This window comes from Epinephelus moara, chromosome 18, assembly GCF_006386435.1.
Source record: "Epinephelus moara isolate mb chromosome 18, YSFRI_EMoa_1.0, whole genome shotgun sequence".
In the NCBI taxonomy this organism is placed as follows: domain Eukaryota; kingdom Metazoa; phylum Chordata; class Actinopteri; order Perciformes; family Serranidae; genus Epinephelus; species Epinephelus moara.
Window position 1 is genome coordinate 11184397 of NC_065523.1, and position 27705 is coordinate 11212101.

At 41.2% G+C, this 27705-nt stretch overlaps 1 protein-coding gene across 3 annotated transcripts in view; it reads right to left on the reverse strand.

The window, feature by feature from the left end:
• The window catches only part of LOC126404819 (RNA binding protein fox-1 homolog 3-like), a 457207-nt gene that overhangs the window by 354354 nt on the left and 75148 nt on the right, over window positions 1-27705 (reverse strand). For all 3 annotated transcript variants that reach the window (XM_050068158.1, XM_050068155.1, XM_050068156.1), the window contains exon 3: window positions 3517-3613. The gene's annotated coding sequence lies outside the window, so the exon portion shown is untranslated. The remainder of the gene's footprint in view (window positions 1-3516; window positions 3614-27705) is intronic.

Genomic DNA, 27705 nt, shown 5'->3' on the forward strand with positions numbered 1-27705 from the left:
ATGTGGCATGCCTCAAGGATAATAACTGTAACTGAAATTAGCAGTACATCAAGTAAGTCCATTCACAATTCTTAAAATTTTACTTAAGTCAAAGTACAGAATTATTACAAGCAGATTGTGTTTAAAGTGAAGTATGTCATTATGCAAGAGGGATGGCTCTTTCAGCGTTACATGAATTACTGATGTTTGAGACAATTAAAGTCACGAGAAGAGCACTCAGAGAGTGGAAACCTCTACCAAGGCCAAATGCCCAAAATGCATCCAAGTGCCAAATGCATCTTGCAATGTTAACAAAAGTAAAATAAAAAATAATTTGCGTAGGCACCCCGTGCTTTGAATATACCCCAAAATTCAACAGGGTTAATGCTACAACCTCCCACCAAGTTTCATGAAAACCAGGCCAGTGTTTTTTCAGTAATCCTGCTGACAAATATAATATATGGATTGTTTGATGAAGCACAGGTGACATATAGTACCTCTAACCCTAATATGACATAGTAATGAAAATCCTACACAAGTCTATGGTATCATTTAGAATGTTAATACAGCTCCTGAATTGCCATTGAGTTCTATCCTCTAACATTTTCCTAACTACCAGCCAGTGCAAATAAATAATTAATTAGTAAAAAGTGAGTAAACCGCTTATGACTCAATTCTTAATATAAAGCATTAAATTCATATTATTATGACTATTTCAGAGTTTCAGTGTCTTGATTTATAAAAGCTTATATGTTCCTAATTCAAAGCTGCCATCAACTGGCAGCTTTTGGCATTTTTAGTGTCACTTTACCTCAACAGAGTGAGGGTGTAGGAGCAATTTTCTTTTATGTCTCAATCTCTGTGCATTCTATACATGATTGAAAAAGACGTAATAAACCAACAGGGGAGGATTCAATTAAACAGCAAAGTATTCAAGGCAAATGACTCCTCTTATAGGTTTACATCCAGTCAAACGGTAAAAAGGGAAGAAACGTGGTTAACAGAGAGGCAGAGCGACAGAGAGAGAAAAGGGGAAAGAAGCGATGGGATAATTTAACAAGCTTCCTCCTAAACCACTCCAAAACCTCCAGAGTTTAATTGCTGGGAGGCAACATTATCCCTAGCAACACTGTGTCTGTCTCTTGGCTGGGATTCGGTGGGTACCTGCTGTATCCACTCCCCACACAATACAGCGCCCACTGAGCCATATAATCCTCTCAGGCCCTCCTCTTCTGGAGAACCACATTCAATCCCGTTGTGACACGGGAAAATCTCCTCTTCTCCATTTTTTTGTCAGGGTACGTGCTTCAAATAAGCCCAATCAGTAGGCGCTGTTATGTGTGCACAATGCTACAGGGAGCCATAGAGAAAGGGAAAACAGAAAGGAAGAGTTAAAAAAAAAGCCGTTTGATTTGCTGCTGTGAAATTTGGGGCTACTTTCCATTCCTCTGCGGAGCTCCCTGGAGCAGCCATATTTCTGTTTATGTTTAAATGTGAATCAGTCAGATGGGCTGTTGGGTTCCTGCTGAATCATCCTACATTCCCATCAGAAAGCGCTGGGTTACTTTTGAACCGGCTGCCTTGTAGGAGAAAACAAGAAACTAATGCCACTTTCTTCCTGACTCCTCTTTCAAGTTGCCCTTGAAAAGAAAATTACAACAACGGCTTTGATGCAAGTCTGACATGCTTCGAGATATTCTCCATAAGTGCAGACGCATACCAGATTATCATTCCAATGAGTCTGTTCTGATGTCTTTTAACCGTCTGCATAAAGCACGAGCTGACAAGAAGAAAGCATTTTTACTTCATTTTACACTGTGCAGAGGGACGTGGAAACAGTGGCTCATTACACAAAATGGCAAAAGAAGAAAAATGGTATTCCTTTGTTGTCCAGTGGTTTGTAACTTAAGTCAATATGGCATTTAGAGACCTGCTGAGACATCTTTTAATTAGAAGATGAGCTAAATAATGAGACGGTACAGACGCAGTGTACTGAAAAAGATTTCTGTGTTTTATTAATTTTAGTTTTAGGTTATCTCGGCCCTAGCAAATGAGTTTTACTTTTTATACTTAGTTTTCTGAGCCATAATAGTTTTTGCGTGTGTGTGCGTGTTAGAAAAAAAAATAGATGTTTATTTCTTTATGAAACATTTCATTACATCCCAAATTCTGAGAGCACAGACTGTTGTGCTAATTTTTCCTCTGCTGTATATAGATATTTGGGTTTTTTTCTGGTCAGTGGATTCTATCGAATATTTTGTGGTGTCATGCAATTTAGTAATCTACTTACAATACTGCTTTTTCAGTTTGTATTGTTGTTTTTTCTATAACTTTTGCAATTTCTTGTATGGGTTGTATTGTAAGCTTTTCATATATACTGTAGATCTTTGTTTAGTAACTTCCCTCTGATCTTGTTCTTTGTCATGTTGGTAGTTTCCCTGCAGGGTTGAACCTTTGCCCTTCTTCTGTCCTAAAAAGTTTTCAAGCTTTAACCCAGTGTGAGGTAGGGTTGTCACGATACTAAAATTTCAAACTCGATATTGATTCCCAGGAAAATATTCAATACTCGATACCATTTTCGATACAGCAGCAAAAAATTAAGAGGCATGTCATTTTTTAAATAAAGATCAGAACAGTAACATCAATGATAACAACAAAAAATCCCCCCAAAATAAATAACAACCAGAAACAAGATCTGTCCATACAAATGTATTTATCTACAGCCCTGTTTATTTTCTGTGCTTCTGGTGAATTGGCACCATATTTTCGTTGCTGATCAAATAGAGTTGGTAGTTTAGGCTCAGGATGCTCCTGTTTCTACCTCACTATGTGATCAGAGAACCAGGGGTTACGGGAGAAACCAAACGTTTTTTCAGCTTCAATCTGTGACTTTACAGTTAACATAACTTTTCAGACACACATAATTGTGTTGTCCTGTTAAACTAACATTGTCTATTAATGTTACAGACGGGCATGACTGATAAAGTTTTCTGCTTAGCTCCCACATTAACGTTAGAAGTTATATTTTAGTTTGATGCTGGCGACACCAGCTGCTCAGCTGCTAGTGAGGGGAGGGGCTGTACCTGCCGTCTGCAGCGTGCTGTGTTCACTTCACTAAATATTTCCAAAGAGCGCTTTTTCCTTTATCATTTTTGACCAAAACTGGCTGCTCTGATCCTCCTGCAGCCGCGCTGGCCATATTACAGCAACAGAAATGTGTGCATGCATGCACAGCGACGACAACAAGCCGGGTTGCAGCGAGGGCTCTGTGCCTGCCAGACGCTGTCTGCACAGCGCGTGTCTGTCGGACCCGTCGCGCGCACCCGACAGGCGCTGAGGTGGCGTGCACTGTTAGTATCGATACTTTTGTAAATTAGTATTGTATCCGGATACAGCGTTTGAGTATCGATACTTTTCAGAGTATCAATACTTTTGGCAACCCTAGTGTGAGGATACTCTCCACTTTTACCCTTAGGTTCACTGCTACAGATATCATTCGTCGGTAATATAGGGTCTTGTGAAAGTGAGTCATCCTACCTGTCAGAGGCTGGAGGTGTTGAGAAGAGGAGAAATCACTTGTTGCTGGTGCTCAGAGTGAAGTCCAATGCCAATGCCACACTATGCCAATCAGTTTCTGTAAGACAAAGAGCAGACAGTGTGTTGGACAGTGATATGTTACTCAATCAGGTTATAAAACCAGGCATGAAATCACAGTAAAGTTTTTACAGTTAAGTACTTTAAAATGTTGTTGTTTGTGATCTTATTTCCTCTTTACATATACATGTTAAAATATAGTTATAATAAAGAGTGGTTACCTCTTAGTCATTGTCCCTTCAGTTGACATGGGACTATGACTGAGAGGAGAAACATCGGAAAAGTCGACTTCCTCAGTGTGGAAGTATTGTTTCTGCTCTGTATCTCAATCATTTATCTCACAGAGTAATTAATGGCTGATGGACATTTTATGTAGTGAGCTGGAAAATTAACAGTTAAAGGATGATCCTGAGGTCTTTTATGGCTTTCTTACTGTCAACAACCCATGACGAGACCAAAGCCACAACGTGTCTGTCTCTCAAAACTTGCCTACCCTGTCTGTGGCTCTCAGCTCCAAGCCTACTAGTTTTTATAATAAAGACTCAAATCTTTAAAAACACCTCACAATGTTGTAGCTTTATTTTTCTTCTTAAAAAAAGGCTCAGTAACAGCTGACCACTGTAGGTTTTAACAAATGTTACTGAAACAGGAGGAAACTATGCATTTGTCGGAGACTATTTTTAGCAGTGGATGAATACACATTTATTGCTATGGTGAGAATTTCCAGCAGCAGAATGGTGGAGGTGGGAGTTAAAACAAACTACAGTGTGTGTGTTCATGGTAATGAAGGAATGAAGGAATATGTCATCCAGTGCAACAGTGTGGCTCACTGATGTGTTTTTAAGAGTTTTTGGACAACAATGGCACATTATAGCACTGAGGAAGAAGATACATCAGGCTTTGGATACACACACTCCTTGTTAGTAGATGTATTAATTGCTGGTTTTGGTCTTTTCATGGGATTTCACCAGACTTTTTCACAAATTTCCCTAATTACTGATATATTGCAAAGACGAAATAAGACTTTAAAACGCAGAGTTTTCTAATGATGGGATAAAATATGTGCACCGAGTTCACAGCAGTTGTACTTTAATGCCGCTGCTCACATTCATAAAAACGTGGAAAAACTTTCACATCCAACACTGCTGTAAGAAATAAGATTCTGAGGTGGAAGGTTAGCTCATAATCCATAACAGATAGTTAAGTGTGGCCACGCTGGTGTCGAATCCTTATGAAAATTGTAACGGGCTTTGGCACGAGCACAGAATCCAACAAATCAAACTGTGAGGCTTCCGCTCATTTGCAGTCAGGCCATGAAGGTTGTCCCTGAAATTTTTTTGTCAAAGACGTGGTCAGCCGCTCAGCTGCCCACCTGCTGGTTTACTTTGCAGGGATTCGTAGCATCGCGGCGGTCGTAGTGTTAACGCTGAATGAAAGCTGTTTTAAAAATAAACACATATGCCAGCACAGCGAGTGATTCAAGTAACATTAGATTATATAAATTGTCAGTAATGAGGCACCGGGGACAGCATCTGTGATCCACAGAGGTCGACCGTAACATTCTGCTTCACTGCTGAATAAAATGCATCCTGAGTGCGATTTAACAGCCTTAACATGAGCAGGTACATACAAAGAGACAAGCAGAGGTCCGAGAGGGCGCAGAGCTTGTTGTAGAGGTCACACACACGCGCGCGCGCGCACACACACACACACACACACACACACACGCACACGCACACGCACACGCACACACACACACACGCACAGCCAACACAACAATGATACACAAACAGTGCTGACAAGGGGAAAATATGAGGACTTCTGAAGCAATGTAAAATGTATGAAGAAACGGATGTAAGGGTCATTTTACTGAGCAGCACCATTAACATCCCTGCCCTTGTCTGAACTGCAGCTCAGATCAGTCACTCACACACACACATGCAAAACATGTATGCACACACGCACGCACACACCCACACACACAGAGTGCAGTTTTCTCCTCTTTTTACATTTCTCCTCTTTTCGCCCTCAGAGAAGGAGAGGTCGACATTTTAACTGCAGCGGCGAGGAGATGGCTTCCTTTCACCTTGACGGGCATATAATGAACATTTTTCATTTTGAGCTTAGCTTCACTTACAGAGTCAGTCAGCTATTTTCTCTTTGAACCTTTTTTTTCCCTTTCTGACATTTCCCTCTGTGGTTTTGCCAGGATGATCTTCACAGTAAATTTGTGCCCCTTTTAAAGAAATAGGATACATTTCTGTTGATTTTTTTTCAAAGCGCTCATTTCCATATAGGTCCCTGTATAACACAAATAGGCCTACGGTGCAGCATGAAACACAAACAATATGCTAATCACACCTGTTTCAATAAGAGCCTTGGTATCCATGAAATCCATATCATTATTTACTTATTGTTTTGCATTTTGCAGCAAAAAAGAAAGCACTGCACTTTGAAGCAATGTGACAAAATAGTTGACAGATGGGCTTCATGTTTATTAATGCACATAGTGGTAGTTTAGAAGGAATGAGGGATATTGAAATTGCAATAGTGGACATTCGCACAAATACGAACAGACATTGTTAAAGGTGAACAAAATACATTAAAGACAGAGAGGAAATAAAACAATTTTTAAACCAAGCCAACTGCATCAGCTCCATATGGATTATGCTTAATTTCAATGATTATGATGCCATTTTCCAACAGACAATGCATAACCTTAAACGGGGCGGACCAGAGAGGTGGCCATGAGGTGGCACAGCCCCTGGCTACAGTCGGATCGTAATAAGCAGTCGCCTTGTTAGTATCAAGACCTCTGTATAAAGAAGTTAACATTTCTTTTTGGAAAATCATTCAAACAAAAGAAATGTGAAACAACCACAAAGACACACAAAACAACACTTAGACTCATATGTTACAGATTATGAAAACTTGAATAAGTAGACCACTGTTGATTACTCTCATTAAAACCTGCACACATAATGTATGAGTAATTTATTATAATTTTACCCACCCACTGGTTTGTGGACTGTGGTTTTGAAGCCTGTAGTTTGGCATTTTGTTCTTAACCATCTTGTTTTTTTAGAGGCCGGAAGTGACCATATCTGAATGAGAGGGCAGAGCTGTTGATGAGCCAGGGGTGGATCTGACTCAGAGACTGTAGAATCACTTCGCAAACAGCCTGTCACTCAAGCAGCCCTGCCCTTAAATATGTGTAACTTTAAGCCTTAATAAAATGTAAACTGGTCAGTTATTTAAAAAAACAAACAAACGTACAGTTGCTATAAATGTTGAAATTTTCTACAAAGACTAATACTTTTCTACAAAGACTAAGTTTGAGAATTGTACCATTGAAGTCTCTGGGGATTGACTCGCTTCTGAAGCTAGCCTCAAGTGGCCATTTAAAGAATTGCAGTTTTGTGTTGACTTCATTTTTCAGGCCAGGAATTTGCCATTTGATTATAATAGATAGTAGAAAGTCGAACTATCATTTTGAATCACTTTGAATTAAAGTCAAATAAATAATACTATTAGCATTATTGCATATACTTATGCAGCGCCTGCTCACAACATGCCTATTGTTTTGCCCGTGGTATTGCTGCTGGAATATTTCTTGAGAGCTGCTTATAGAAACAAACGTATTGAGTATTTCTGCTACCACTGCCAATACCAACACTCCCAGCTAGAGAAAGGGTGGAAAGTAAAGCAAGCCAGAGTTTGCCTGAGGCCCAACAATCAGTGGATCCATCCCTGAAAAACACACCCAATTTGTGGTGACTTGTGGTTCGGTAAAATACTTTTGGCGAAGGTAGTAATTTCCAAATAAGGACATTAGGGACATGACCACCTCGATTATCAGGTAGATGTATTTGATTAGTAGAGGTATTTTTGCCAGCAGTTATGCTAGTGTTATAAGTTAGTATGGCAAACTTATGCAGTTTCAGTTGCAATGGCAGACTGGTGCTGTTCCTGTAGGCTATCCACTTGTGCTTGTTGACTCAAGGAAAGGGAAAAGGTTTGGTTGTAATGTTAGTATATTCAGCATCCAGCGGCAAAACTGAGCACAGTCCACAGAGCCCTGAGCCTCTCGCTGCATAAAGTGCTTTTTATTGAAGGTTATTAATATTAAATGTGTCAGGTGTCCAAATTCCACCAAATTCATACTGCACATCCTTGAGTCCCCAGCAACACACCCAACAAGTATGAAGGCGATCAGATGGATGATTATTGGGAAATGTGAAGGACAGACATACAGAGAGACAGGCAGAGATTCCTTGCTTTATAATTTATAATATGATAGCACAATGTGTTGATACACAACAGTGCTGCAGAATGTGCATTATTATCAAATGATGAACAGAACTTTTGTTTTCCAATATGTTAAAGTTTATAGCCTGATGTTTGTTCTGTAATGCTTTGCCAAACATGGTTGTCATCCTCTCATTAAAAGTGATGGATTAACTTTACTGGAGGAAACAAAGGGGCTAAAAGAAAAGTGAGAACTCATTGTATGCATCTTATAACCTAAGATTAGGACAAGGAAAAATATAATTGATAAAAGAGCAAACGGAACTTGCAGAAATGATTAATTATCCTTTAACCCAAAGCCAATTGTAAACTAAACCCCAGAATGAGTTTTGGACCAAAATGTACCAAACATAAAATGCAATCTAACTAAAAATCTTCTGTCCAAAAACCCAAACTTTTATTCACAAGACTAGCAAGGCAAGACTACTTGTACCACACACACATACACACACTCACAAACTCACTCGTGCCCACATTTGCCCACACAGGGGGGGGCTGGCAGGGTGCGTTCCAAGACAGCTGGTGAAAACCGGGTGTGCTCTGGCTGCTAGAAGGAGCAGATTCAGGTGACATCTGTGCCTCCTGTTGCAGCGCAATAGTAGAAACACTAAAAGTGAATTACAACATTAATGATAGTGCTCTGCAAGCTGTCGTTCCATATTACGCATCCATTATTCCTTGGATGGGTACTCAGAGGCATCGTGAAGGAATAGGGCCCCACCACCACCTCTACAAAAAAGCCACCTCGCTGTGAAAAGGATTGTTGGTTTATAGAGTAGCGCTATACCATGTCACCACATGGCACAGTGCTGACTGGATGACTGATTCTCTTTCTCTCCATCCCCATCCCTCACTTCATCTTTCAAGCAAGCAACCTCCCACCCCTGACCCCCCCCCCCCCTCCTCCCTGCACCACCGCCGCTATTTCAGACANGATGACTGATTCTCTTTCTCTCCATCCCCATCCCTCACTTCATCATTCAAGCAAGCAACCTCCCACCCCTGACCCCCCCCCCCCTCCTCCCTGCACCACCGCCGCTATTTCAGACAACATTTGTTTGATCTTGCCGCCCTCTACAGCTGAATGAAATCAATCTGGGAGAGATGTCATGTGTGAGCAGAAATGATTGGCCACAAGAATAACATGTATTTGAGAACATGGAGCCTGTGCCCTCTGTCTCGCAGCCTGCGAGGCTGGACACATGCATGCACGCAAACACACAACGGCGCCGGCCGGCGTATACGCCTGATAGGCATCACATAGACATCTCCGAGCTGTCACCCATCCCCAGACTTTCAATAACTTCAAATCCCCCGAAAACCTGGAGAATAAAGGCAGAGTCGATCACTCATAGCTCCCTTCACTCTGCTCTTCTCTTCAGGGAAATAACAGCCGAAGGAGAAAAACAAAGTCAGGATCCCATCCTCTCCCGCAGAAAAGCACTAGCATCCCCGGAGGACATGGGGAGAACACTTCTTTCATCATTCTGGTTAACGCACAATAAAAAAAGATTCATTTAAGATGTTGTGACATGAATAGCACGCAGGTATAAACCAATGTGTGGGAGGATCAATGGTAATCAAAGGTGGATTTTTAAGAATAAAAAGCTAGATGAGAAAGAGAAAACAAGCTGCAGTGGGTGGTGGTGGCGGTGGTGGTGGTGGCATCACTAACACAGCGATGGGGCTTTTTACGCCGGCCTACACATTTCTATAGGAGTCTGTGTGTGATTTGGATTTGTGCCATGCAGGATCGAATGGCGGGCGCTCCCTCCACAACATCTCCCGAGAACATAAACAGATCGTCGGTACATCCAACCGCAGCACTGTGCCGCTGCCTGGCTGTGATTTCTTCATTCAGGAGAGAGTGCCACAAAATGTGTCGTACTTGAAGTGTTTTACAATTACCAGCTGATTATATCAGCTGCATTAGCATATTAAAAGGAAGACTACTTGAACACACAGATAATGACTGAGTGTTAAAAATAATTTCCCCACTCATTATCGACGACAGACACTGAGATCTGGGAAAGTAAATGTCGATAAATACCCGTGAACCTTTACTGTGTAAATAACAACAATTAGGGAGAAATTAGATCAGGCTGTGTTGGTGAAAAGGGAGATAATTCTAATTAAAAACTTGTAGATATCGGGGGAAGAAAGCATAAAGCTGTGCATCTATCTAAAGGAGTGAATTATTTTTCATTCATGTGTGAAAAAACTTTTGTGCTGTTTACAAGGTGTCACTAAAGCAAATCTCTATTCACACTGAATTAAAATATCAGCCAGGAGTTGGCTTCAAACTTCTATTCAGAAAGTGTTGTGCTCCCATCACAGTAATCTGATTGGATAAAATAACATTCATACTTCTTAAAAGAGGACTTTGTGTTTGAAGTAAATATCCACTGCTCGTTTCTAAACCCTCTGTAAATGATTGATGTCCATAATCTCTTTGTTGCCTGTGCCTGATATACTTTTAATGCTATTAAATATCTGTTTTTGGACTTGTGTATTTGCACTTTGGACAGAGGTGATTTTTTTTGTAACTTGTGTGAATTTCCTAATGTTGCTACGAAACCTCGGAGCGGCCTCTTTTACATGAGACATGCTGCTAATTGGTGTTCAACCAGGTCACCTTTTTGTTGACACTTTTGTTACAATGGCTGAGTGACAATCTGAAACGGTTTTCTGAGACTGAATAATATTTCATTTATCAAGTAATCCATCTTCATCTATTGTTTTATCTGATCAGAGAGAGGCAGCGAAAGCTAAAAGCAGTGAATGTGACTGAGACTGATTAGTTGATTAATAAAATTGTTGACAGTTTTCTGTCTGTCAATTAATCACCTAATTGTTTCAGCACCAGCACTGTTAATTGACAATGTAAAAGAACTGCAAGACATTGTTATTATAATGTAGGACATGATAATTAGCTTTTTATCTATAACAACTTTGCATTGTTTTTAATGAAACAAGGCACATCTTGACATGTGACAGCACCTTTCATCCATTTGTCTTTACTGAACTTAATACCACTCTGTGCTTTACTGTCTTTGTACTTTTTTTTTTCTTTTTTTAGTGGTATCTGTTCTTATTGTGTTCACTGTGGCAGTGGAGGAATGCAATTGTGTTCTCCTGTATATATTGTACATGATGATTCTACCTTGAATCTTGGACATTGTGATGTGAGAAAATATGTGGAACTTGCTCATAATAACCCGACAAATACTCAGAGGCAGCCTTGCCTAAAAATCCATAGAAATTCAAGATTATTTTTTAATTGTGAAAATAATTCTCAAAACTGTTTTTTAACTAAGATTACCTGTTTATTAATAATAATAATAATAATAATAATAACTAGTTTCATTTTACCAGTAGGGGATGATTACAAGATATTGCACGTCATGTTGTGTGAGAATAAGACACAAATTGTTGATGTCCTTTTTGTATTGTAACTGTCAGTATGGTACCTTAAATTTGTCTTTCCCATGTGTGGAGACTTTTATACCCTGTCTATGAGTATTTAACATTAATGTGCTAAATACACATTGTCGTGCTCCTCATTCTATCCTGGACGTTGCACATTCCCATGCATTGTAACTTAGAGCAGGTTAATGACAGGCACTGGCTATTCAAAGGCCCAGTCAGTCATTTTTTGTGTAAAATAATATATTTAATCTAGGGGTTATCTCAGTGGTTATATTTGTGTGATGAGCGGAAGATTCCAGCCTTTTGATGTAAAATACAGCAAAAGGAAAGAAAACAAGGCAAATGCTTTCATCACTGGAATGTTGCTTGCTCATACTGGAGCTCTGTCCTCCATTATTGAGCAGCTGAAAATGCGTGTGGACGTGAAGGAGACTGTGAATGTCATGAAATTCATCAGGCTGGGAGTTTTTGTTCAGGGTGCAGGCAAAGTGAGTTTTCACAGGCAGAAATCTCAGCGCCGGGTCGAGAAATCATTAAGTTATTAACATTTATCAACAACTTTCACAGCCTCCCTGCAGATATGTGATGGCCATTTTGTGATTTTTGCCCCCTTTGAAGTATTGTGATGCCTTCAAGTACTGTGAAATATTTAGCCTGACAATGGTAGGTAGATTTCCACCCGTCGTTTTTCCCCCTAACTTCCACCACCACCAGCGCTGTTAATCAATATACACCTTTCTTGCCCTTTTCCTCCTTCGTACACATATCTCCCTGTCTGACCAAACTGGCAAATTTGTGCTCTTAATCAGCTTGCCAGCTTTGTCTCTTCACTGGAGGCTGGCGACACGCTTCCCTTCCCCCTTAATTCCCCGGCTCTCAACAGACAGGCGCGCTGATTAACATGCACGCCCAGGTAGGAGCTCCCTCCAACACAACCCCGCTGCCCACCAGGTCCACACACCATTATCCCCGCTACTCAATAGCACCCATCTCAATGCACATCTGTCGAGCTGCCGCATCCCCGCTCCTTAATTAGCTTTACAACTTTCCCCCACTTCTGGATGGAAAATAAGGGAGAAATTTGTGGCCGGCGTGCAGATAGAACGAGGGAGGGAGAGTGGGAGACAAAGAGGGAGGAGGACATATGCTGAATGCTGAGATGGAAGATGAAATAGTGTGTGTGTTTATGTGTGTTTTTGAGGGGGTGGTGGCGGCAGACAAGATTCACATTAATTCCTCTCATGTCCGGGCACCAGCACCACCAGGAAACCCCGTCCTCCTCGTCTCCATGTTACCGTCTCCTCCACCCAGAGGATACAGCCTTACCAGCATGTGCCTTATCTTATCAGTCTCCCGCTCACAGTGATCTCCCCTTTTTGCGCTTTTTAGTTGCTCTTTATAGACGACTTCAAAGCTGCCCTGACTCCCTTTTGATTCCCATCCTCTCCTTCATCGGCACCATCCTTGTCGGCCCAGGTGACGACAATGAAGGTGGCGTTCGTTACGTTGGAGTTGTTGCTGTGGCTAATGCTAATCCGCTACGCTCTCTGTTATTCCACCGTGTTTGTCAGCCGCTCGAAAACAAACCAAGAAGTAGTCAGCGAGAAAGAAGAGGCATCCAATTAATATGAAATTGTCTCTAGAAGTCAATAAGGTTTTAGTTCCACTTGAGTGTGTCTAAATGCGCAGAGTAAGGCTAATTATAATCCCATGGAGTATTTATACTATTTACGCTTTGCCCCTGTCATTACTACAAGCTGTAATCCTCCGACCCGTGTTGTCTGCATGTGTTGATGAGCCTCATGCCAGTTGCCAAAAATACTTAAGCTCGTTTGCCATTCCTGAAGGCTCCGGCAACTATTTCATGCACAAACAATGTGAAAATAATCACCGTTACTATGGCGATGAGCGTCGAACAATATCATAATCAGTGCTGCCATCAAGAGTGTAGTTTCAATCCAGAGGGGCAAAGGTGGCTGTGGAAAGAAGAACAATGAGCTATTTTTGTCAATCTGCTCTTCTACATACATGGCAGCTTCATTAGAACTACCCACTGCGTGTATAACCTTCTGCAGGCCTCCTACCAACCGTCTCCAGTATTAGAAATACTAATCTCCTATGTGTATTTCACCCTCCATCCTTCCTTCCATCCAGCAATTATGCCCCCCGCCATCAAAAGCCATCAAAACAGTAATTTCACTTTTTCACAGGCAGGCTTTTCACATTTCCTTCCGTGAAAGGCCTGAATCATCCCCTTATCTCCATGGCTATTACACAGTGTGCATGAGAGTGAAAACAATGGGCTCGGCGTGATGAGATCATGGCACTTCATTTCTCCGAGGCCACTCCGGTAGACACAAAGACAATCCACCAGCAGCAAGGAGGATGGGGACAGTGAGGGCCGGGGGATTTCTCGGTCACTGAGCCCAGGGCTGTGAGGCAGGTCATCCCCAGTAATAAGAGTGAGAAGAACAGGAGGAGGAGGAGGAGGAGGAGGAGGAGGAGGAGAGGAGGAGGTGGTGGTGGTGGTGGAGGAGGTGGATGTAATGGTGGTGAAGGGTCTCGCAGCCGCAGTGGAGGCTTTTGAGGCCCTGAAACCAAGGGCAGTGACTGGAACTCAAACCCTGACCCTTTATTCCTGCTTGTGTACGGAAACCCTCGGAGGATTGAGCGGTGTTGCTGCCGTATGAGCACTGAGTCGCTTGTGTGGCGGGTGGGTCGGTGTCTTGCAGAGACAGAGAGAAAAGGAGGGAGTGCTCGACTGAAGAGGATATGGCAGAGTGAAGTGACAGGTCCAGGGAGGGGGGAGGAGGCTGAAGTTGCAGGAAGAGACAACTCACTAGTGACTAAAAAGGCAGGTCTGGGATCCAGAGTGTCTTTGCTTGCTCTGTTCTCGTTGCTTTCTTCCAGCTGCAGTTATCTGAATTTCTTCCTTTACTCTTAATCGGACGGAATTCTATAGTTTATCCTAAAGGCCCTTACAAAGGTATTTTCTTCATCAGCCTCTTCTGAAACATCAGTGGTTCTGGCTTGCGACCCTTTGAAACCAAGTGTGAGACCCATCATCGCAGGTTGCATAGAACTAAAGTGCTGTTCTCCTCTGTTCCCTGTTTTATATGACTTATTTTTTCAGGCCTGAAGAAATACAATTATCTGGAAAATATTAAGAATATTGGAACAAAGAATCTTAATCTTAATAATCTTTTGTAGCATAAATATGTATTTTCTGCTTCCCTGTCTTGTTACTTGTCTTGGGAACCCTCTGAATTATATATGATGTGCCAAAGTTAGAATAACACTGTTTCTTTCCAGTAAGGCTGATTATTTGAGTTTTAAGTAACTAAATTCACGTTTTTCTTTTGACCTTAACTGTGTTGCTTATTTAAAGCCCCTATAAGGAACTTTCATTCTGAGTTGATTTTGGTGACCCTGTGGACAAAAGCAGTAGTGTTTTGCCGGAATGAAGCCTATATTTCCCATGAGCTCTAGCGCATATTGTCGTAAAGACGCTTACCTGGCTCGCGCATGTGTTTGTTTTGGGGATGAATGAGACAACAAGACGGGAAAACTTTGCCCCCGCTCCTATCGGGGATCCCAGCTCACCTCTGCCACACCCCAGCTCCATCTCTCCGGCGTAAGTGCCACCGCCGCCAGGGCAAATGCAGCGGTCGGCTGGTAAGGCTGAAGGCCTGTTTGGCGAGCACTTCCATGGCTTCTTGGACTGAATATGGAGCAGTGCCTCGCTTCTTTATTTCTCGGCACTCGCTGGACCCTGTCGACGCCTGGCTGGTACCTGTCGTCGGCCCGGATGAGGTGTTCCAGCCCCGCGGCCCCTGCTCTCCTCGTCCCCGCTGGCGCGGGGTGAATCTGCGCAACCTGCGGCCTCTGTGTGTGGCTCCCCTGACAGCTAATGCCGTGGACCCGCCAGCTCCTGCCAGGATTGGGCCGGTAAATGCTAGATCGCTAGCGAACAAAACGTTTATCCTGAAGGATTTCCTGACTTCCCGAGGATTGGATTTTCTCTGTGTGACTGAGACGTGGCTGACTGTTGGTGAGTCCAGTGCTTTCACAGAACTCTTACCCGATGATTGCTGCTATTTTAACTCCCCGCGGACGTCGGGTTGAGGAGGAGGAATAGCGACTATATATAAGAGTCACTATAAATGTAAGCAGCTAGATGACGTGTGCCGTCTGAGTGCCGTAAATCGTTTCATCCTGGAAGCGACCTGGGGCGGACCCGGAGACAGTTTCCTAAAGGTATGGATATACACTATATAGAAATAGCTTATCTTCACACCGATGGTCTCATTTGCTGTTGTAGGTCACACAGACATCAGCAGAAACGAGAGACTTTTGCATATCCAGTTAAAAGTTCCTTGTAGCAGCTTTAATCAAAATGAGTTTATTGAGTTGATGATTATCTTTTCATACATTGTTTGTTTCTTGTTTGCACTTCTTTTGTTAACTTATTTGTTGAGTCATCTTTCTGGGAAAACATGTTTACCACTTATATAATATCAAGTTTCCAAATCTTTTGGGCAAAATTAATTAATTCAATTTATTATAATAACTACATTCACACTCTTTTGCACCTAATAATCAAAGTTTTTGAATGCATCCTCCCGACTGTCATGTAGGTAACTGATATCTCAGGAGTTTGTAAATATTGCAGATAATTTGACGGGTGCATGTTTACATGATTTAGGGCAGAGATCAACTTTGAATAACTTGTGTTAAATCAGGTGAAGTATACTGTGTATATGGACCTTATTGCAGAGAATTACCTGATCAATATGCAATGCTGACATTTTGAAAGTTGTAAATCATCAATAAATCCTTCTTTGGGAACTGTGTGCAGTCACCTTTTTCTTTTGCAGATTTATCTGATAAGATATTGTCAGTTGCATACCCATGAATCCCTGGACAGAAGAGGACAAATGTTTGCACAAATAGTATAAAGAAAACTTGAAAAGGGCCACACTGTGGCAGTGGTTTTGCATGTTTCAGCCTATTTACTACAAATGATGTACACTTTTACATCACTAATAAGCATTTTGCAAAGCCATTTGCTATGTTTCATAAATCTAAATGTACTTTGTCTAATGTTCTGAGCACCCACTGGTTTCTATTTATTTCCATACAGTATTACAACCTATTAGATACTTTTATGACTTGTTTAATTATCACAGTTAAGATCAAGTCTTTATTCATCAACGCCAGTGCTGCATTATTGTTGTGAGGTACTGCAGCGCAGACTTTTTAAATCAATCTGCACGTAAACAGCATTACCATGCAATTATATTACATACAATTATCTGTAATTTTCATGGCTCTGCTAATTGACTTTCATACTGCATTGAGATGGAGGGAGAAACAGAAAATGTAGGTATAAAATGTATAATACAATAGATAAATAATTAAAACCTGCACACACTGTTGTTGCCCTTTCAGACTGAAACCAGGTGGCCCCCTCTTCTGTAAACTTCACATGCTCATGAGACAATCTGATTCATTGACATATCTCCCAGCCTCCATTTCCATTACTGAGCCCCGATTCTGTGTCTTTAACTTTGCATTTGTCTGCCCTGTGCAGCACATGTACACACACACACACACCGAAAACACACATGCGCCACACTTCCTCTCTATCTCTCACTCCATCTCTCTTCCTCTTTTTCTCATTGGAAAGGGGGAATCGGGTGGGGTGGAATGATCGTGTTAGGGGGTTCACAGAAGACTGACTGTTTATTATTGTCTTCGGCCCACTTAACTCTGACAGTAACAGAATGAGATGGGGAGAGAAGCGAGTGCCATTAATCACGGTGTCGGGAGGGCCTGAGCCGAGCCGAGACGCATCCATATCGCATGTGCCTGGGAGAGGAACACAAAGTGATTTTCAGGCCAGCCGGCCTCGTAGCGCCGCTGTGCAGCCTCCAAGTTCAGGCTGCTGGCGGATGAAGAGTGCAGGGGGAAGAAGTGGGCGGCTTTTCACACTCAATCTTCTTCAAATGTTCTGACACATTGCACCTACAGCCACCCCCTGTTACCAGCAAACCTAAACAAGGATCAGTACTATTTAAAAACCCAAAACGTCTCCTGCAGGGAGTCAGAGTATCACTGAAAGAGAGGAGTCATTAACTGCTGAACCTATCATTGTAGCACAGTGCTAACATGAGATTAACTGGATTAGATTAGGGTGTAGGCAGGCTGAACCGATATATTTTTAAAGTGTATCGTGCGACTAGTGGCAACATTAGCATATGGTCGTCTCCACCAAAAAAGTGCATTCAGCTCAGACGTCAATGGCAGCCTCAGTCTGTCAGGCGTCAGTCTGTGTGAGCCGGCCCACCATGCAGGGACGCTATGAAGCCTCGGCGCCCGTGCCGCCCGGCTGATTGACAGCTGTGTCTCTTAAGTCTCCCCCTCCATGGCAACACCAGCCGCACACCTTCCTCTGCTATCAGTGACACCCAGATGTGCTACAGCAGCTGTCTCCCAGATTATTCCTCCGCGTCTCCGAGCCGCCATCTACATAGACAGCCGTCTAAATATTTAATCGTGCCAGAAGGCGCTGCTGCATCGCACACTTTAGCTGGGGAAATACAGTATCACCAAGTGAAAAGATAGACTGTGAGAAATGAAAGGCGAGGACAGTGAAAAAGAGAGGAAGAGGTGAAAGGCTGGGGGGGTCACGACTGGGCCTGGCTGAGTTGAGTTACAGGTAAAAACCCAAGATGACAGTATATGCCACAATTGTTTGGACAAATGACAGCGGTGCAGGAACAGATGACAGGCTGCTTTTTGGATATACCCCGAGGACAACCTCGCCTGACATCAAATGTCTAACAAGCCAGACAAGACCATTCTGATTTCCTGCCGTACCTTAAGGGAGAGACACAGGCCTCCTTGAATGTGACATTGCTAACCATGATGCAAAAATTACATTGTGTATATGTGGATGTCTGTCTTTCTGTCTACTATTTCAGTTGCTTTTGCATGTGCGTGTTCATCTGAGTGTGTCATCACTGACAGCTGATCAGAATACACACAGCGCCTGAGGTACTTTCTGTAATTTTGACTTTTTTTTTTCTTTTTTTTTTTTTAAAGCCTTGGCTCATTCCCAAGCAACAGATTGCTGCTGTCGCTGGAGTTGCGCCTCACAGATGGAGCAGCATCACTTCCTGAGGAGCCTGACAGGATCAATCCAGGAGCTCATTCGCTTGCAGTCAATTAAGCCATGTTAGTTTTGACAGGAGCCACGGGCAAAATAACAGCCGTCACTGTCTGGGAGGAAAATATTGTGACCAAACAAAAAATGCACTTGTTTACTGGAGGGGGGACTGACTTTACAGAGAAAAGGGCTGCCGGCTGCATCGAGCCGCAGCAGGAGCTCAGGCAGATATGACGGAGAGCGACGGCTCAACCTCAACAACAGTCAGAGAGTTTAATTTGTTTGAAAACATAAAGCGCCCTGGGTGATTTAATGAATTCCAAAATGAGGACTAATCATGACCTTGATCGATTCTGATAGCATATTCGGTCCATCTGTCCAACTCATGCCTCTGCCTTTCTTACTCAGCCAAGAATTTTCCCTCTCTGTCTTGTACGTGCGTTTTCATTCTTACGTGTGATATAGGTCATTTGAGTTGCTCATAAAAATGCTCCTAAAATGCCTCCTCTGATTCCTTAATAAACCAAATTATTCTGAAGTAAATAATACAATACAGGAAAATGAAACAACCTAGAAAATCTCCGTGTACCACCCACTGAGAGAAGAGCTGGAGCTGGTATCTTTGAACCTATTGGAAGGAGAGTGAAACTCTTTGATTAGGACATGTAGGTAGGTAGCTGTGGGCGATGGACTGAAAACACTTGGCATCTGCTTGCAAGTCTCCACACACCCGAGGTGAGGGACACACACCAACACACACACACACACTTTTCCCTGGCTGAGCTCGGCTTTACCCTGGGCATCATTACAGACACTACACATTCCTCCTTTGAAGGGTTATCAAGGCTCCTCATTAAAGATGTCCCTGGCTTTCTTAGTGATGTGGGCCTCCACAGGGCGTAATATACCCCCTTTAATTAGTTTGCAAACTCATTAGTGTGTGCCGGGCAATTAAATGTCCTTCCTTCAGAATAGTTTACAACAGGACAAAGGGATCCCAGGGGCTGTCAAGGAAGTAGGGCTTATAGCCGAGACAACTGTCCCTTCTGCACGGGAGCCACGGTCCCTCAATCAGTCCTCGTCCATTCTGCTGGGTTGAGGGACAAGCTGCTTCTCCTGTCTGTTTACTGCCTCGGTATATTGATAATACAAACAAACAATAACTCCTCCTTCACTGTCATTAATGACCAACTTGACACCTAGGTTAGTCTCCAAATCCATCTCTAGATAGATAGATAGATAGATAGATAGATAGATAGATAGATAGATAGATAGATAGATAGAGATTTGATTATGTCTATTCAAATCTCTGTTAAAAAAAAAACGAAGTTAACAATCATCTCTGTGGTGGTTTCATTATGATTTGTAAACAGTAGCTTTTGATAATTTTTTTCCCTGTCATGTTAATTGCATTGGATCTTGGGAAACAGTCTGCATTAATTGTGTTGGCTGCAAACTGAATATTGTGGGCTAGGTAGTTCACAAATTCAAACTGCAAATGTAACAGCAGTGCTCGTACTTTACTCTGGTATTTCCATTCCATGCTACTTTATTCTTTTACTCATTGTACATTGTACTTTTTACTGCACTACATTTGTCTGACAGCTTTAGTTACTTTTATGATTACATTTTTACACCCCCTTCCCTTGCCTGAGAAAACCATGTATCACCTGATGTGTTGATTTTGCATGTTTGTAATAAACTGAAGGCTAAAATGTTCCTTTATGTGTTGATGATTCTTCTACTGCTTAAGCTATATAAAGTCTTTAAAATAGGCTTAGATTTCTGGGGGACAAAGGGGACATGCCCTCCTCAATATTTAGAACCTGTAAATTTATGATATCAAATAAAATACTTTCATTTTGATGATATTAAAGATGTAAAAAAAGGCACAAATTGATGCATAAAAATTCACCACAAAGCAAAGAAATTATGTGTTTGATGCCTAAAATTTCCTGAGGGAGGACCCCTGAACCCCCCATTGCATATGTGTCCCCTCCCCAACATTGAAACAAAACCTGCACCCTTACTATCCCCTCTTGGATCAGCTGGAAAATGCATCGTAACAAAGCTCTTCAACAACCAAACAGTATATAAAGAAATTAAGATGGGCACAACCATAAACATCTACAGCAGTACAATGCAACATACACATTAATACAGCAGTAATACTAATCCAGAAACATCATATGTAATAGTTAAAATACTGACGGGAAACATTTTACTGCACAATTAGTACATTTTCCTAATCTACCGTATGTTGCCCAAAAGCTTTACTCTTTTGTTTATCATTGTATTTAAATGACCTTGGTAGTAATAGAGTTTATTTTTGTAATAGCACCCCTCATGCAGAGATGCAGCCTCAACTGCTTCCCAAAACTAAAACATGTATAAATCTAATAATATATAAATGGTTTGATAACAACCAAAAGTAATTTCCAAACATTAAAAACAACAGCAATAAAATATGTAAGTATACAGTGTGGATATACTGAACATGAAGGCTGAGGAGGTAGGATTACGTCAATGTGAGAGCCACAATAAAAAGGTGGGCCTCTATTTTTAAGATGGTAAAATGTATTCATTTCTTTTTTTATAGATTTATATTTGGTTTATCATCTGAAGTTCACAGCTCTGTGCTCTCTCTGATACTGGCCCCAGAGGAGCCCAAGGCAGATTCCACTGCACTGTGACTCTCTATAAATCCAGCCAGCATGAAATCTCAAGGAGCTAACGTTGAGAAGAGAGCCAATCTGCCTGTTTACACCATCTCATCTTACACAGAAGCCTTGGCGCCTGCCCCGCAGAACCCCCCCAACATGTTTGCAGAAGTGTTCATGCTGAACAAAGTGATTGTATCATCTGGGCCTACTCTTCCATTTGTGTTGCTGCTTCTCCTGAAACCCGTTTCAAGCTGTGTCACCCCCAACTCAGGCGAAGTTTGAAAAATGGAAGAAGGGAACCATGCAAAGTGGACATATTCTCCAGCCTGCCGTAAAATAACCGGGGGATGGACCATTAGCCATTTGCTGCTACCGACCGAGTTGCAGATCTCGCATCTGCACAAACAGAAGGTCAAAAGAAACTTAACAAAAGAACGGCACGAGGAGGAAATAATAAGGACAAACAAAAGAGAAAAACATCTATTTTATGATTCCGGAAGAAAAGCTCATAACAGAACTGATATAAGATGGAAATTGTTTTGTTCTATTTAGTCCGAGAGAGTTGTGCAGTAGTTAAACCTTCTCATTCTCTGACCTAGCTCGCTGATGACTTGACTAAAATGCCAGCTCCACCTCCCTTTCTCCGATGCTAGCCCACCGTTAGTGAGGAGCAGGGTGGACTAGACATGTTCCACCACTTTTCCAAGGCACAAACCAGTCAATTTGTCATCCAGTGAAGAGGTTGAACCTTTAATTAAAGTGGAGAGCTGCCGCCATCAGGGCCCAGCTAAATGTCACATGATAAATAACGGCAGAAGATCTGAAAAGCTCCCTTGGAGTTTCCTTCACTCGAGGGGATAAAAGGCCACACACATTACAGGGTAACTGCATATCAATATGTTAAATAGGTTCAATTGTATAAATTGATTAAATGACCCAATTGCGAACCAGCCATGCTTCAAAGACCCTGTTGTTTGAGCAGTGAATGTTGACAATGTCACGTAGGCTGGCTATTAATGGAAACCAAGCAGAGAGAATGTGGCGGTGAGTGACATTATTAAAGTAGATGATGGGTTTCTGAGCAGATCATTCACTGAATGCAATCGATAGCTCTGTGTCTAAACGCTCAGGCAGAAATTACACTTCAAGGCATATTGCCCAGGGTAAAATGACACTGCCATGAAAATGCATTGCTATGGACACTATTAGAAACGATTGGCTAATTACATCCACGAGAAATCTGGATTCTTTATTGGTCCTTCACATTTACCGTGAAGAAATGGCAGCGCGCAGGAGACCTAATGCTGCCTTGAATATGATCTGTGCATAAATATAGTGCGGCAGGCGGTGAAACTGTCTGACTGTACAATCCAATATTTCCAAAAAGCCTGTTGTCTGATACCAAGTCATTTGTGGAGGCACTGACAACCATCTTTGTCTTCCTCCCCCCTGTCCACACTGCATCAGCATATATTTTCAAAATTGGTTCATTTCACTCTGCTTATTATCAGGCAGCTTAATCTTGACCCTTCAAATCTCTAAAATTATCGGCCTGTCTCTTGTCTTCTCTTCCTCTCGGAAACCCTTGAATGTGCTGTCAATTCCACTAAATTCCTCTCTCATCTTTCAGCACTTGATCCCCTAATCTTGCTTTTGTGTCAGTCACTCGACAGAAACTCTTCCTCTGTAGCTCAGTGCTTAAACACAGCTTCACCTCCCTGTTTTAATACCCCGTCTGTTTTATACAACAGCGATCTTAAACGACAGCTTATTGTGCAAGTGCAGTCATTTGACAAACCATTTATTACCACGTTAATTCATAAACATTATAATGTATTCTACAAAAAAGAGTTAATGAAATATATAGCAGTGCTCATGGCATGTAAGTGCTAGAAATGCTGTCAATTTCTATTAATTATGACGGTCATCATTTATTCTGGGCAACTTTAAAAATATAATTACAGTCCCACACATATTTTCACTCTCATATATATATTCTCCTATTCATTTAATTAAAGTAAGTATTAACAATATCTATAATCACAGGTATATATGGTAACATATGCATTTACTTTGCCCTCACAGACCGCATGTGTATTTTTATCCTCTCACTCTATTTTTACCACAAATAAATAACAACATTTACAGTTTTTCAAAAGCAAATATGTTTTAAAAGAAATGCACAGTGCAGGGGAAGCTGTGCTGAAAGCATAGCTTGGCAAGCTACCAACTGATTCAGAGTGGATGAAGTTGAACTACAGCAAAGCTACCCTCGGGAGAGATCTAGTTCAGTTAACTAAAGCTGCTTAGAAAAAGTAGTTCAAACTACTCTGTAAAAAATGATCAAATTGACAATGTACAAGTGATGCAGAATTATTACACAATATAATACCAAGAAGTCACATGCTAGCAACAAATGCCACTTAACTGAATTGCAGAAGTGCCCACATGTTCACAGGTCACACAAGTACTATTCATGGGAAAGTGCAAGGAGCGTCAGCTTTGGTTTTGCACACAATGTTAAACAGTCAGACTCCTGCCTTTAAAAACTGAGTCCAGGTGGGGGTACTGCACTAACCAGCATTACTCAGTCTCACAGAATATTGATTGATAAATAGCATAGAATCAATACTTTTGACTAACTGTGGTCAATGGGGTTCAATTACAGTAGAGAAGCAAGGTAAAATTAAAAATAATAATTTTCCTTTTAGGCCCCAACATTGTTATAGTTTGAGTACTTAGCCACCAAAAAATGGCAAATAAATAATTTAACTACTTAAATCACAACACAAATATGAATGTACAGTTGTGCTTTAACTACCAGCGAACTACTTCAGAATGTAGTTAAACTACAATCTAACAATTTCATGTAGAAATGCAATGCTTTTTTTTATCAACATCACAAGGAAACATTTTCTTTTTAATTAATCTGCAAAGTCGAAAATGTTTCTACTGAATGTATCTGTAAAATGCTAGCTTAAATTGTTCTCTCTTCAACATCCACTCACAGCAACAAGAGCAGGATTAACAATTATGTATCTCTTGCTGTTTTTCAATAAATTCACTTCAAATATCTTGGTTAAATGTTGCAAATGTAAACAGTGAAATGACAGTTAACGTGACGCAGGCAGGAATGACATTTCCTCCAACACATATCTGGTAAAACCACTTAGTGTTGAATAATTTGTCAGATAAAGTTAAACTTGACCATCACTGGCACATGTTCCTCCTTGACCCTCTCAAACCAGAAAACACTGCTGTCCTCCACAATGATGCGTTCAGGGTTATCCTCCCGGCTACAGTCATGTCCTCTAAAGCACTGAACGGATGCAAAACGATGCTACAGATTTGTCAGTCTATGGGAGGCTGTATGGATTTTTGGATCTCAACATTTTTGGATTTTTGTCAATCTCAACATTTGTTGCGGACTCAAGAAATGTGGAAACTCTCCTTGTATGTATGTCTTTATTTTTGTTGCCAATTGTTTATAAGACCAGAGAAAGAAACAGGCTTGTGAACAGTAACTGTATGCTTTGTAGCCTCTAAGTGTCTTAACTGAAGGCAGACTTCAAAACCCCAGACTGCTTGCTGTAGTGCTTTTGTTTCATCTCGTTCCATGCTGCTTGGTAACTGAAAAACAGCCTGCTCCACCTTCTCAGCCAATCACAGTGCAACGACTGACCTGCTTCTCCTCCATTTCCTCTAACCTGTCAGATATATCCATCCATTCTTCTCTGATATACATACTGCATGAATTCCAGTCATACAGACATACATTCCTCACACCTGCATGCATTTCGTATCATATTAAATGTACATATATGAAAGTGAAATGTTGTTTTCTAAGAGTGAAAACATATTGATATGAGAGAAGAGGCCCAGAATGAATCATGATGTGTATAGTTCATTATTTTTAAAAACTTTTATCTTTACTGCCTGAGCTTTCCAATGTTTAATGTATGTAAAACATAATGTATGTAAAATGTGCTTTCTTTCTACAACATCTTAATCAACTGATACAAATATTGTTAATAATTCAAGCCTCATTGGTGCACTTAATCTACCTCATTTTCTAATCTTCCTAATAATTCATTTGTTCAGTGATTAATTACGCTCATTTGTGTCATGTGGAAACAACATTTGTTTTTAATTGTGCATGTCAAAAGAATTTTCCAGTCATCCCATTTATGCTCGCGCTGGGTGTTTGGAGCTTTGGTCACCGCAGGGTTCCCGCATTTTCGACTCCTCTACATCCGCCAGCGATCAGATTTTCCACCATTGCGCCATATGTGGCATCACAGTTAATTACTCAAGAGAAATTGGCTGAAGACGCAGCATAACAGCAGGTGAGGAGCTCCAGCCCAGAGCTAAACCAACACTAACTGGTCAAGCTCAGCTGCCCTCGCTCCTCCACTGCCTGAGACGCGCAGGATGAGCTCGTTCATGCTGTTTGGCCTTCATTACAGATCAGGGAAGGTGCAATTAGCAGCAACCCCCCCCACTAGTTTATAATTACCTTAAGACACCCACTTAAACAGGGAACCTTATAAATCAGTTCCTGTTGCCTATCACAGCCCTGGACGCTACATTATGCCAACAGATGTCAGCTGCAGCCATGGACAGGCCCCTCGGTGGCAGTGACAGCCAAAAACACTGCGAGCTGGTCTAATGAATAAGAATGGCCTTTAGGTTTGGCTTTACAGGCTTTTTTGCCTCAGGTTTATGGCTATATTTCTAGTGAATTGAGAATTAAGAGGAAAAGAAAAGAGTGCAGAGAACAAAAGGTCAATTAAGAGTTGTGAAATGCAACAGATTACAGTTTGTTTGATGTTTTCCCCCGTGTCTGTGACATTTGTGCCATTTTTGCTGAAATATTATTTCTAATTTACACATGCAAACGGTAGCTGGGTGGGTGCAGTTTGACGGGATGGGTTGTATTTTCTCAGGCTAATTCTCATATGGAGGTGCATTTGTAGGGTTTTTGGGGACATCTGCATACATTTACATCTGGGAAAGTTAACAATGTAGTGACAAAATAAAACCCTTATTTGCAGACAGAGTATCCTTATTGGACACCCGCTGTTTCTCGATTATGTGAAAGTATTTTGGGTTTAGAGTGGTGGGGGAAATGTAACACAAAGCAAACAAAGTATCATACAGACAAATCCTCCACAAGACTCCCATAAACAAAGCACAGATTTGGCATGTTTAATAAGGGCGAGGGGGAGTTTTTGTTTATCAATAGCTATTCCACATGAGCAAATAAGATCTTTTGCAATTGAAAAGTTGGCACAGGCTATCTTTGCTTCTATTATCCCAGGTCTTTTGTGTTAGATTTTCTTTCCTTTTGCTAAAATTGTCGATTTGTCCTATTATATAAAACACAGTTTGACTGCAAAAAATAATAAACCGCCAATTAAATTTGATTTAAATGGATTTGAGTAAATAAAATACATGAATTTATTTTCCAGTGCTTGTGAAAAAAAAGCAAAGCTTGACCTTCACATACCTGATGTTGTCAGGGAGTGAAAGAAAACATGGGATGTATGAATGCCACACATTTCTTTTAAAAGGTGCCTGACAAAGGAATACTAGTCGTGCAGAGATGACACCCCTGTCCCTGGACCTGAATGTTTAAACGCACTGAAAGCCACTATTGAGGAGATCGCCTCTAACCTTATCTCATTCGTGTTTGTTACAAGGAAACATATTGCTGGAGTACCTGCAGCAACAGAATAAAACCCACTAGACTGTGTGGAAAATCAACAACACCATAACGAAGAATATCTCTCTCTAAAAATAAACCTGAATGAATCTCGGAGGTTTAATGAACGAAGTTTGTGCAGAGGGAATTTATCTTATTGGAAAGATGAATACACTTTCAGGGGAGGCATACTGACGAGAAATAAATGTCTTTTCAAACAGTAAAGAGGCTTCATATCTCCATTTAGAGAAATTCATTGGGAAAAAAATTGCTTTGGTGTCTCAGTTTAAAGTCCCACCACAAGAAACACGAGGAATAAAAGGGAACAATGCCTGCATAAAGCATTGTTGGGCACATTTAAGGGCACTGCTGCAGAGTAACAGCCCAGTGTAATAAGGCTAGCTTCATCCAGCAGGATGTGTATCTATGTGAAGCACATTGTATTTCTCTTGGACTGAAATGAGACATAAATAAACTTCTGCTTTCTTGTTATGTCTTCTTACAATTTTGGAAATAACAAGTCCCACATTCAAAATCCTGGTAGTGAAGTAAGCCTGCGGAAGTATGATGCAGCAATATGTACTTTATCAAAGTGAGAACATATTCATATTATGCATTCCACATTATACGTGACTAGATTATTATTTCTGGTCCATTCACATGCAAGAAGTTCTTAACTGTTGTAGCTGGTGCAGCAAACTGTAACTAACATAACCTATAGCTGGGTAGTTTAATCCATAGCAACACATATTTCATATATTTTTTATCTAACATCATTATAAACAATGTAACTAGTAACTATAGCAGTCAAATAAATTAATCTGGGTATAAACTAGTAGTCTATATTTGGCTGTGAA